General features: G+C 38.9%; 1 long non-coding RNA gene across 3 annotated transcripts; it reads right to left on the bottom strand.

Annotated features, from left to right (window-relative positions):
* Positions 1–3,738: 3,738 nt before the first annotated feature.
* Positions 3,739–10,976, bottom strand: LOC138108210 (uncharacterized). Of its 3 annotated transcripts, none has more exons than XR_011149904.1 (5): positions 10,636–10,976; positions 10,396–10,520; positions 9,251–9,306; positions 8,702–8,867; positions 3,739–7,306 (listed from the first exon to the last, which is right to left on the bottom strand). It is a non-coding gene; the product is annotated as an uncharacterized lncRNA (long non-coding RNA). The 3 variants fall into 3 exon arrangements; XR_011149903.1 differs by having other exon boundaries at positions 10,396–10,523; XR_011149905.1 differs by having other exon boundaries at positions 3,740–7,306; positions 10,396–10,523; positions 10,830–10,976.
* Positions 10,977–13,164: the final 2,188 nt, after the last annotated feature.

The raw sequence follows: 13,164 nt of genomic DNA on the forward strand, positions 1-13,164 counted from the left end.
CCTCTGACTGCACAGGAGATTGGATCAGCTTTTAAGAGTGTCTTAGAGGTCCTCAGAGCTAAGATTTCTTTCAACTGAAAAATAACAGACTACGGATATAAAAGCCTACAATAATTTGACTCTGTTGGGATTTTTTAAATATTAAAATAAGAAAATGCTATTAATAAATTTTTGCTTCTGCATCATATTTTCACATAATATTAGATTTCTATAATTCTTTTCACTTGAAAATTTCAAACTGCTAGGAATATATTAATCAATATTAAAGAATAAATAATACAGAATCTCACTGTCTGAATTGAAATCAAATATCTGATTGCAAAAATGGAGAGAAAGAGTTGTAAGTAATTTTCTTCCAAGTTCTCGAACAGATCTCTATCACATTTTGGACATTGACATTACAATTTTGAACAGGTTTGGGGTTATGGTTACATAAGTATGTTAAAAGAAAAGAAAATGCCCACTCTGCTAAAAAGGCTGTAGACAGATTGAAAAACTGGATGGAAAGTTGCCAAATAATAAAGTCTTGGTCCTTTTCTGGTTTACAAGCTCACACATAATGTAAATTGATTTTTATCTGTTTGTAACAATTTTAGTTATTATCGATTTTAACGGTCACTTTACTACACGGATCAATTTACCAATACCAAAAGCCACTCATGTGTTTGCGCATAGAGCATTTACTTGACCTCACTTTCAAAGATCTCCTTCTAGGAAGACACTAATGAAAGTCATCATATTATGCAGGTACCCCACAGCTGGACCTGACGGCAAAAGAAAGCGAATTTCCAGGCCCTCTGGCACTAGGATAACCAGCAGCACCAGGGCCCCTGGGCACTCTGCCATGAAGATAGGTACCTGCAAGCCCACAGAGTTTCCTGCTAGCTGGAAAATCCACATTTGGAAAAAAAACAACCCTCTCCTTTTGGCCAACTAGTTAAAATAAAGATTGGCCACAAGAGAAATTATTCTGGAGGAAATTTCTCTCTAGAGGAATGAAGTTTTAGCAGGAAGAGTGAAAAGGATGAGGTGTAAAGACCCAGAAAAACACACTTGATCCATCCCTTCAAACTTAGAAAATATGATCTTACACCTTTACCCGTCCATGTATTTGGTCTTGTACATCACAATCTGCTATGTGATTTCTGATCTGTGGTTTGAGAAAAATAGATTTGATAAAAAACAAAGCATATGATTCAGTGGTTTCGGGGTGGTCTTGGTTTTTTGGGTTTTTTTTTTTGAAGTGATTGCTGCTGGCAAGATATCAATGCCTATTTGGAGAAACTGTTTTGAATATTCTTTAGGAAATCTAACACTTCCAAGATACTGGATCCCCATGTATCTCTTTTCTTCACAGAAAGTAAGAGACTGGTAAGGAGTGATATGAAAATTATTGATTAGCCAGCAATAGCAGAATCAAATGACCCAGTCGTAGAAGCCATATGGGACACATAAGGGTGATAAAATAATATTTAACAACCATGTGCTACTGCAATTTCCCTCCAAACAACTTTCTCAGTGAGCTGGCTCACTGGAAAAGAATGCAAAAAGAACTGGGCACAGGTTTCCAAAGAAAAACTTGCCGTTGCCAATGGAAAACCTGGCTGGTGGGAGCTTTCCCTGGCTGAACCTCTCTGGGTGTACTCTGGCAAAGAGTATCTCCAGAAACCAGAACTTCCTGTGTAACTTCAGTGTGTAATATCCCACTCACTACAAAATGCCTCTTCTGATTTCCCTGGAGTTACTGCAGATTTTAAAAAATGTAAATGCTATGAGAAGCCATCTGAGCCTACTGGCACGGTGCTTCAGAGAGATAATTTTGTGGTTTAAGATGTTTGTTCCAGGAGGAAAATGTGTATGAAAAATTGTTTAGCATTTTAATCTCCTGGGCAATTTCCATGAGATTATTGATTGCTGTGTCTCACTGAGCATTGTAAAAAGAAAAAAAAAAAAAACAAAAACAACAAACCAAAAGGAAGTGGAAACTGCCCTGAGAAAACATAATGCAGACCCAGGGATGATTAGAAAATACACCTGGGTTCTAATATCTGTCAAAAGCAAGTGAAATGTAAATAACAGGTGATTCTTCAGTCTTCCAGCAGATGTAAATGTTGAGTGTTGAGTCAGAGAAAGGAAAATAGAAATGCATTTTCTACTGCTTCATCTGTAATAATTAGAGTGGCAGCCTGGATCATTAAATAACTCAACATTATGAGAATTTATGCAATGGGCAGTTAAAGTGGGTCTTGAACAGTCACTGCAGCAAGTAATGTGTTTTGAGCTGGAACAAAACAAACTGTTCTCAAGCATTTTCTTGTGTTCACCTGCCACAATTTCCTATTACCTTTTCCCTACTCCAGGCAAGTTTCCCAATAGATACCTTGCATAAATATAGATACCAGTGGTAGAATTCTGTCTATCAAATGCAAACAAAGTTTTACCCTTCACTTCAAAGTAATTGAGATTTTCTCCTGGAAGTGATGTTTGGATTACTGCTGAAGTTTGCATTTTTGGGTTGATCTGAGATGGTTGCTCCTTTATTTTGTCTGCCCAGGGAAAATATTTGCATTTAAAAATTCTTTCATTTTTATTGAAAGTACATCCTGCATTATTGCCTCCTAAAGTAGGTCTTAACTTGAAAAAGTGCACTAGCAAACTGAGCTGCAGAAAACCACACTGGCAATGCAGCACTTTGATCTGGCCCATGATAATACACACAGCAGGTCACTGTGCAGATGCTGAACTGAATGGGGCAAGAAAACTCCACACATTCACAAGGCAATTATTTGTGCCTGACTGATTCCAGCTGACTACAAAGTGCCTCTGTCAAGCTCTCTGTCAAGACGGAGTACTGGTGCTGAAAAATAAAGGACAATATGTGAATAATGACAAGAAGCTTGATTAAGAAGAATAAACACAGAAATAAGAGATGAAAACTCCTAATTCCCATTTGGCCTTGAATTTCTGTATCACTTTTGGCAGATTTCTTCAGTCCAGGCCTTGACTTCTCTAATTGCAATGCAGAGGTAACGTTTTGCACCTATTCTATTCCCCTAGTTGTCCCAAGGAACACTTGATGCTTGTATCACACTTGGGAGGCATACTTGTTTTCTTTATCCTTTTCTTTTTCTAATAAAATTCATGCCCAGCCACACTGTGCAGTCTAGAATTTTTGAGAACCTTCTTGCCATAACACCAAATACATAGACAAGACATCAGACAGCCCCCAGAAATCGGCCCAAATTTGGTCATAACATCAGCTCTCAAGAACCAACTGCACTACGTGGGAGGCAGCCTGAAAGGGACTTACCATGTTGCACTGCAAAGCTGCACAAAGTGAATGGGCCACTCCTCCCAGGGTGTCCCAATTTCTGTGGCTAGGAGAATGCCATGGGAACTGCACAAGAAGATTGGTGCCTCTGCCTTGCACAGGACTTCTGTGATGATCACAGCACACATCTTACAAATCTTATAAATGCACTTACCTGACTGCATGTCTGACTGTGTGCCTGTATGGCAAGAGAGAGCATCGATCAGTGTTTCTGAGGCACTAATTTTCTTAAGTACACAGAGCAAAAATCTACCAGGAAATGTATAGTCCTACATTAAGGTTGTGTCTTCACGAGCTTTGCACACACTCTAAAGAACGAGAACAATCTTAGATACTTACTAGGATACCACTGCTGAACATATCCATGGAAAAATCTTATCTGAACTTCTGGCAGCCTTCTAATGCAAACATAACACGGCAGATATTAGGGGACTTGAACTGAAGCAGAATGGTTCATCTTAGTTCTACCATTTCCTAAATTTTACATGCTTGGCATGGCAGTCTTAGTGTTTCTAAAGAAGTTTTCTCGTTTGAAATGAATTATTTGCTTAGATAATGTTATCTAGATGATTCATAGCAACAGAGCCATCATCCACATTTGCACTCAACATGTTGCCACAAGCACTAGTTACAGGCAGCCCTCAATGCCTTAGATTCTTACTTAAAGGTCAGAACAGAAGGAAGAGCATTATAATGGTCTTGCTGGCTGAAGCCAGATTTTATACTTTGCAGCTTCATTAGCTGGAATTACATCACAGGATACAGACAAGCAAAGCCCAAATTGATCCTACTTGACTGAATTCTAAATGAATGGAAAATGACTGCATGGTTTGCTAAGGAGCAGCAATAATGGCATAAGAAAGTTATGATTTCTATGAAGATTTATATCTTTATAGCACTTCTTTTCAGTTTATGTGTTTCAGCTGTGGTCATGGGACTTGAAAAATGAAGACCCTTTTGCAAGATGTTTTTCAAGCAAACCAAAAAAATGTATTGATTTTTCAGTGTGTAATTTTAGAGTTCTTTCATTTCACTTAAAGCATCTTGCCGTATCCCAAGCACAGAACCCTCGTGATATTTTGGAAGCTTATTTCATTGCACTGATTACTAGTTACCAAAACATCCTCATCCATCCCCCTCCTGAAAGAGATTGGAGCAGAAAAATAAATGGGCCTATATGCTGTAGGAATGTATCTAGAGGTGACAAATCCTTTAATGAGCTGATATTCAGTACAAAGGGTTGGTAATCTGGTCTTGTGGACTTTTCTTCACAGTGATTTTGAGGAGTTCATCCCACCTCACTGATTTTACACTTCCTCAGAAATTCTCATAAGGAGGATACACTTACAAAAATGTCTCCAGAAAACCAAACAAACCAGTTTATTCCAAGGATGTAGAGAAAATACGACATCTCCATCTCTTCTATTTCCTGCCATGTTATAGTAGGCAGATTCTGATCACACAGACTGAAAACAGTGTCCTGAAACCAGTTTCATTAAACACCCTAACTGGGATGTTCACTTGCAGAGAGTCATCTAAATACCATCTCAAACCAAGACAACAGGTTGGACTACAGAAGGGCAAAATAACCCTCTCTTTTGACAAGACTCATTCTCAGATAAAATCCCATCTTTTTCTCTCAAAGCAAAGAATAATTCATTTATGAATTCAGGAAGCAATACTTGTCAACCACTTGACATGGCAGAGGATGGTTTGGTAAGAATAAGGTGTTAAGGAACTCTTCTGTTGCCAAGATGAATGTGCTTTCACATGCTGGGATTTGAAGCTCTACATTTTCTTTGCTGGTCTCTCTTAAAATATGTTTAGATTGGACAGGGTGAAAAGAAGGAACAAAATGTCATTTTGTCATGTCCTGTGGGTGTGTTATGAGTACTGTAGGGTTTTAGAAAGTTGATGTTATCTCCTGTATTAAACTTTCCTATTTTTTCTATTTAAGATTTGTCCATCTCCAGAGCATTACTCAATTAGCCAGACAAGTCTAAGCAGATTAAATAAGAATCTGAATCCACAAATCTGACTCTGACTTACAAAGTTTGTGTCCAAGAGTATGGAAGAGTAGGAGTTACATATTAGTAGGGGTTCACACAAGGATGAAGGAATAGGCTTTGCTTGCAGAGTAATTTTGATTAAAAAGCAGATTGCAAATTTCAGACTGATTGTATTAATTATTTTGGCCATCTTTTTCGGCACTCTTCTGGTATTATAATTCAATTACATGCATTACCAGAGCCTATTTCTGTGGCATTTGGCTGTCTGTTTGTCAATATGCATCTGCAGCAAAGAAGTCTTGAAAGGTTTGGGGACTGGATTTGTTTCAAGCAACCATCCAAACAGCTGAGAGATTATCCAATTTTTCTGCATATTTCATTTCTTGAAAAAGAGAAAAAGACACTGGAAATTTCACAAAAACAACCCTTTACTGAGATTGCTACCACTTCTGATTTCTGATTCTACTCTCAAATTTCTGATTCTACTCTCAAATTAAAAACTGGAGGAAGAACCATTCATGTCAAACACATCAGAAATATATAAAAGTTTGTTTCTTTACTTTTTCTGTATTAATTCAAGTGGATGTATTTTCAGTATTGAAGACATCAGCAGATGAAATAGAAAAAACAACTGTAATAATGAGGCTGGGCTTTTTGCTGTTCTTCCTCCACTGACAGCAAAGAAGCTCTGCCTCATAAAGACTGCTCTGCTAAACCATTTCCTGATAGAGAAGTCTCTGGCCACCCCTTCCCCTCCTCCTCCTTTCATAAGTGATTCCTCTGTGTTCCCTATCCCTACTCAGAACCTCCTTTTCACTTTCTGAATATACCTCAAACCCTGATTACCAGACATCCCCTTTCACTCCACTGCATAGATACCAGATGGGCCTCTGGACGTCATCATGCTGACATCCAGGTATCCCACTGATCTCCTTTATTTCTGTCCAGCCTCTCTATAACCTATCATCTACAGCCATTTATTTTTTTTTAAATCTTTGTGTAATACCTTTTTTCTGTGTCTGTGTCTGGGATGAAAAAAATCCTTGGCTGTTTGTCCATAAGAAACATTTCTCCTGAGCTGCCCTATAATGCCCCACAGGGTATTAACCACGCATCCCTTCAGTGAGCTCCTGCAAAGCCCAGGGAAACAAGGAATGGGGTGAACAGAGAGTCTGCACCTCAACCTCTGTCACCATATACTTTGCATCTTCTCATGAAATCACGTGCCCTTTCCTTCTGCAGGATGCAAAGCTCTTGTCTCTAAACACAAAGATGCAGTACAACACAGCACAAGGCAAGAATCCTTATGGAGTACTAAAAATACCTGGCATTACAGTGTGAGTCTGTATGATACCTGAACTAGTTTTTTTAATTATTTCATTTATGATTCTATAGTGATGTCAAATCTAAGAGTTAGTCTTCTGGGAATTTTCATCTAAAACATCTTTTTTTTTTTTTTAAGACAGTGTTTCCTTGACAGTGACCAGGATTCCTGCCAGAATAAACATGGACTTTCTTTTTCACTGAACCATCTGTATGTGATTCAGGGAAATGGATGCTGTAGTCCAGAGAGATGTTTAATACTTCAGCTATTGTGCTTCTGGCATTTTATTATTCTTTCAAAAGAAGCAACCTCAGACTTAGTAGGCTATGGCCTAATTGCAAATTCTGGGCAGAGAATAATGCAGAAATTTCTTGCTGATTTTTGAAAGAACTTTTTACATTACAAGTCCTTCAATTCTACAGGAAATAAGAAATATTGAGTACAAACAAGTGTCAGCGTCAAAGGCAGGTGGCTAGAGGTGCTTCCAGTTCCATCCATCTCAAAATGTTCTGGTGATTCTGGTGCAATGATAAGATTCACAGAGCTCAGTTCAGTAAAAGACTGTCTACAGAATGTGTAACAACAGCGAAGTCAACATGTTAATATTCAATATTGATTGATTCAATGATTACTGCATCTTTCCTGTTCAGGGCAGAAAAAAAAAAAAAAAAAAATATATATACACACACTGCAAATTCAAAACCTCTGCTATGTCACAGAACTAACCACATTATCTGGTAGGAATACAGTCATGGACTTTTTCACTGAGCAAAATGTAGTAAATATAGACCAAAAGAATTACTAAGGGAATGCATCTGGAAAATAAAACCAACAGGGGTGCAGGAGGGAGCATTAAGGAAACCGTTTATTGAAACCTAACCCAATCCATATAGGTTGAAAAGAGGTTTACTCTTCCCATGCTTTACAGAGCTTATTGATTCACTGATTTAGGTCAGAAAATATATTGTTAGCTAAAATTTTTCTTCTTCGTTTTGTATCTCAATAAAGAGCATGTATGTATTTCTTCTACCTACCATGTTTATTTAGGCAGAGATTTTTCTGTCACATTAATTTATGAACAAAGCTCCCATTCAATTTACAAACAAAGCACTTATGTTAATTGGCTTAACTTCATCTTTGTGTGGCATTTGAGCTTATCAAATATTTTTTAAAAAATTAACAGCCTTTCTTTGGATTAGTCAGAGATGATTTATGCATTTTGCACTTTTACACATCTGTTTTTAAAATTTGCCAGACAAATACTAATTATGAAGATCTCTGTGTGTCCTGGGTTCAGCTGGGATAGATTTAATTCTTTCTCATAATAGATGGTACAGTGCTGTGTATTGGATTTAGAATGGGAATAATGTTGACAACACGCTGATGCTTTGGTTTTTGCCAAGTTCTGTTTTTCCTAAGTCAAGGAATATTTTTTTTTTTTATGTCTCATGCTCATGACAGTGAGGAGGTACACAAAATCAAAAAATTTGGAGAGTCCATAGCCAGGACAGGTGGCCCAAACTGACCAACAGGATATTTCATATCACAGAATGTCATATCCAGTACACAAACTGGGGGAGTTACCTGGAAGAGGGATTGGTCTGGGTTTTGGAATGGGACATGGCATTGGTCAGAGGATGGTGAGCAATTGTATGGTTTTTCACTTTATAATAATACTATTATTATTATTATAATTATTACTATTATTATATTTTACTTTGTTTTCAATTATTAAAATTTTCCTATCTCAACCTACAAGTTTTACTTTTGATTCTCCACCCCATTCCACCAGGGTGGGGGGAAGAGGGGAGCTTTGAGGCTGCGTGGCTCTTAGTTGACAGCTGGGCTTAAACCACGACAACGTGTCTGATACTTCAGTACTTCTTCATGCAAGATAAGCAAATGAGATTAGCTCCTTTTTATAATGTGCTATAAACAAGTATGGATATAAACATATACATATATATGCTGAGCTTGCTCAGTTTCAGTTACTAACAATCTGTAAGTCCAGGGAAAGACTTGCCAATATATACTTACTGGGTTATGGACTTCAGGGACAATCAATAATGCAACTGAACTTCACAAGGTTAATTTTCTGGGGTTTTCTTCATATTAGAAATAACAGCCCATGTTACCGTGATCATCCGACCATGGCATATTCAGGTTGTAAGAGGTTTTCCAGCTGATGGACAGAGATGTCTTCCTGAATTTAAAAAAAATTGATTTAAAAACTTTAAAAATATTTTAAACACTATTATAATAGAAGGCAAATTTATCACCTGCCTTGATAAACCATCCAAAGGTTTAATCATCTCCACTGATGGGACACACATCTTATTTGTGTGTATTTATTTATGATGTATTTTAAGACCAAGTGGTTTTTTTGGATGATGATCATTGTCTGTCACTAACAGTTTATGGTGACAATGATACCCAAGGGAAACTCATCCATCTCCCAAACTCAGAGCTGCTGTCTACAAATAAAGTTCCAAAGCTTCTTATTCAGTTTCCATGCAAAGAAGTATATTGTCACCCATGGCTTCAACTCAGTGATTAAATTAAACCAAGAACAGGATGGCGACATACAAACACAGATCCAGAGTCTGGAACTCAGCATCCTCTTCAGTGTTTCATTTTTCTGCCTGTAAAATAGAGAAAGAATTTTACAACTGGTCATGATCTGTAAGGTAAGATCCACTACAGACCATTAGTTGTTCAGTACCACAACAGAAGCAGTCATTTAAATTCAGAGAGCAAAAGGGAAAAAGCAGCAGAATAATTATATTGACTGAGGGTGCATTGTTCTGGCACAAAGATTTGTATAATCATGCAAACCAAGAGACTGGATGCAAACCGAACATGTTGAGCAGCTCTACAGTAAGGTAGACCCATATCATCCCATAGCTAAAGCAGCTATGACAGATTTGGTGCACAGTTCTAGATGCTCCCAGGTACATATAGCTCAGAACTAATTTGAATAGCCATAGTTTAATTGTAGCTTAATAAAACTACTGGAGAGAACAAATGTTTTTGCATTTACCCAGGAACCTATGTCAACTGAAATAAATCACTTTGTCCTGCTAAACCATTTCACCATGAATATGCACAAAGAGAAGCAGAGTTTATTTCAAAGGGCTCAGCAGTCAGCCAAAGTGACATCTCTCTGGCTGGTGACACATTCCTGCTTGCAGGTTTAGGAAATTTAACATAGTGCGTAAAATGTTGTTCGATAGTTATGTAATGTTCACAGCTCCTAAGGGAAAGACTAGAATATCATGCAGAAGGAAAAGCTCTTGTACACATTAAATAAGCCAATATTCAGATTCTGTCAATATAAATGAATTAGTGTCTGTTACTTATTCTGTTGTAAGAAAGAAAAATTATGCACACAGCCTCTCCTCTGTCATTTCTAGCCCCCGCTTTTCAGCCAGTCAGCAAACCAGTACCATATGCAGTAACCTGGACTAATTATTTATTTATGGCAGTTTGGTAATGTATTAAGCAGTCAGAATGTTTAAACGGCAAGGTTGCTTCTTTTCACAATGTATTTGCCATCTGAATTAACTGGATTGTAAAGGGAAAGGATAGGGGGAAAAAAAATAAGCTTACATAATTTCCCAATAAAGCTCTGATTCTGAAAAGGCATTTAAGTGTCTAACTCCCAGTGAAGGAAGTGTCTTCCACTATCTACAGATACAGACCAAAGTTTTGGTGCCAGAATCCACACATACCTTTTTGTTCCCTCAGAATAACTTGCTTTTTAATGTTTTAGTCAATGGCAACACAGCAGAGGAATTCTGAAGAGCAGTTTGGATGAATCAAAGAGGGATGTTGGTTAAAATAAGCTCAGCAGTTCCTGCTGGAGAAAAGCAAGTTAAGAATGAAGAGATTGAAACATTATGTCTTAAAAAATGCTTTCCATATATGATCAGATGTTCTCCTTAAGCTCCAGTTTGTTTCCCATTTCTCACTTGAGCATGGACACTGGATCACTGACTGCTGTCAGGAGGAAGAGCTAGAGCTCAGTTTGCTGTTATTGCAGCTATGGCTTCAAGCATATGGTTGAGGATGCACTAAGCCGGGAAACAAGAAGCCTGGAGGTCTGGCTGAACCCTCTAAACCCGTGGCTCTCCACACAAAAGGGAGAGGAGCGTGAGCTCCTCACCCAAAGGAGCTTATCCTGAGCTGAGCTGTCGGGGCACGCAGGTGGAGGCAAAGAAGGAAGGAGGGAACTCTTCGTGTGGGTTCCACGAGCAACTCTACTGCAACAAAAATTCCGGGGACGAAGAGAAGGTTTAGCAGAGAGTCCAGGGATTTTATACTCAGGGAAAGTAGGGCGGAGTTGAGGTGAACAGCCAATAAGAAAAAGCAAAGGGGGTGGGAACAGCAACAGAGCGACCGATGGGAGTAACATGTAGGAGGGGTTAACAACAGGAGGCTAATGGGATGTCGAGTAGGGGAGAACTTTCTAGAACTGATACATATTTAACTAAGGGAAATTAATATTCACAAACTTACACATAAAACAGGGAGGGAAGAACAAGAACCAGCCAGTGTAGAATAGGCAAATCACTGAACCAAGGGGTGATGGGACCAGTGAGGCAGTCTCTAAATACTGGTGCCTGACCATCAAAGGGTGGATTCTGGTGTTCTCTCCGAGGTCAGGATGGCTGTAGCCACTTGCAGTGCCACATAGGGTCAGTATGAAAGGGGGCATAACTGCTCAGAAATGGTGGCTGACTTGCAGAGTAAGTCACCAAGGTTCAGCTGGGTTCTGGTAGCTAGGAAATCAGAGAAGTCACCCTGGAAAGAACAGTAGCCTGTGTCTTTATTTTCCTAGTCATGTCAGATGTTTTCCATCTATCCAGGCATCACAGTGGTGCTATATTTCTTAGCGTCTCACTAAATGAATCATAGAATCATCAGGGTTGGAAGAGAACTTTAAAATCAAGTCCAAACATCCACCCAGCGCTGCCGCTGTAATCCCTAAACCACTTAGCCATATCACCCCAGTGCCAAATGCAGACACGTCTTGAACGCTTCCAGGGATGGTGTCTCTACCACCTCCCTTAACAACCTGTTCCAGTGCTTGACCACCTCAACAGTGAATAAAATTTGCCTGATATCTAATTTGAATCTCCTCAGTTTAAGGCCATTTTCTCAAGTCCTCTCACTGCAGGCACAGCAGGAGAGACCAGCCCCCACCTGGCTACAACCTCTTCTCAGTGAGTCTTAGAGTGATGAGGTCACTCATCACCCCAAGCCTCCTCTTCTAGAGATTAAACAAGCCCAACTGCCTTGGACAGGTTTTCTAGTCCTTTCACACAGATGCACAGCCAGTCCAGCCCAGCCTGAAGACCACTGACCAGGACAGTAGGCTAGCTGGTGGGACTGGGATCATCAAACTGCACAGATTTCATCTGTGACAAATACACTGAATTTACAAAGAGTGGTTCTCCAGATCAAAATAATGAGTTCTTAGGCAGGAGTAAAGACTGCAATTTTCAGTGATCAAATCAAGTGAAAAAATAAGACAATCATAGAAAGTAGAGATGTCTGGGTCACTTAGTTCATCCCATTGACACCCCAGGACATCCGGGACAGAACTGTTGATGTCAATCTCACAATATATTGGAATTAATTCAATACAGGGCAGGCAGATAAGCAGAGAACCAGACTTGGAAGAGTTAAACCTCAGGAACAGCCAGGCACTCAGAAGATTTGCTGTAGGTGGAATTTCATTACACTGAGAAACTCATGGCTAGAATAAGCTGCCAAAGGAAACAATAGAAGCTACTACCTTACTTTAAAGACTTAAGAAAATATTTAAAAGAAATAAATATTTGGTAGTACATCTGCCATCTCAAAGGATACCTATCCTCCTTTCATCCCTGCAGTATTCTATGTTCCAGCTGCAGTATATTTTCCTCATTGCACAACTAATTTTCTTTTTTTTTAAGGCTTAAAAGCAGCATCTGCTACATTTTAAGCTAGTTCTCTCTGCTCACCCAAGCTACTGTCATCCCTATCTCAGCAGAATGGATATAAAAGCAGCTTTATTCTGCCTTTTGGCCTCTCCTCAGCTTGAGGGAAGAAAATGGCTGTGTCACTCCTCAAGTTATATCCCAGCCAGCTCAGAGCTTCTCTACTCACTGCCAGGAAGCTATGGAATATAGGGCACCCCAGCATCTGCTCCAGGCTGGAGAATACTCGAACACTTAGCCATTTCTTTCTGCTTGCAATTTGACCTGTAACACTGGAGTCTGGCTTATTAGTTCTGCTGATAGGCAGCACATAAGGCACTTCATGGGACCTTGAGGGAAGACTCTCTAAATCTCTAATCTCAGTTGCAACAGCAAAATGAGAGTTTAAAAAAAAAAAAGTTCTGAATTTGAAAGTTATGATTAATTTCTGAGTGGGGAAGGAGAATTATATATGTATTAGTTTCACCATGTGAGGAACATATTTTTGCCATTACCTAAGTAATGAAGCTCCAAGGA

This window comes from Aphelocoma coerulescens, chromosome 3, assembly GCF_041296385.1.
Source record: "Aphelocoma coerulescens isolate FSJ_1873_10779 chromosome 3, UR_Acoe_1.0, whole genome shotgun sequence".
Lineage (NCBI taxonomy): Eukaryota > Metazoa > Chordata > Aves > Passeriformes > Corvidae > Aphelocoma > Aphelocoma coerulescens.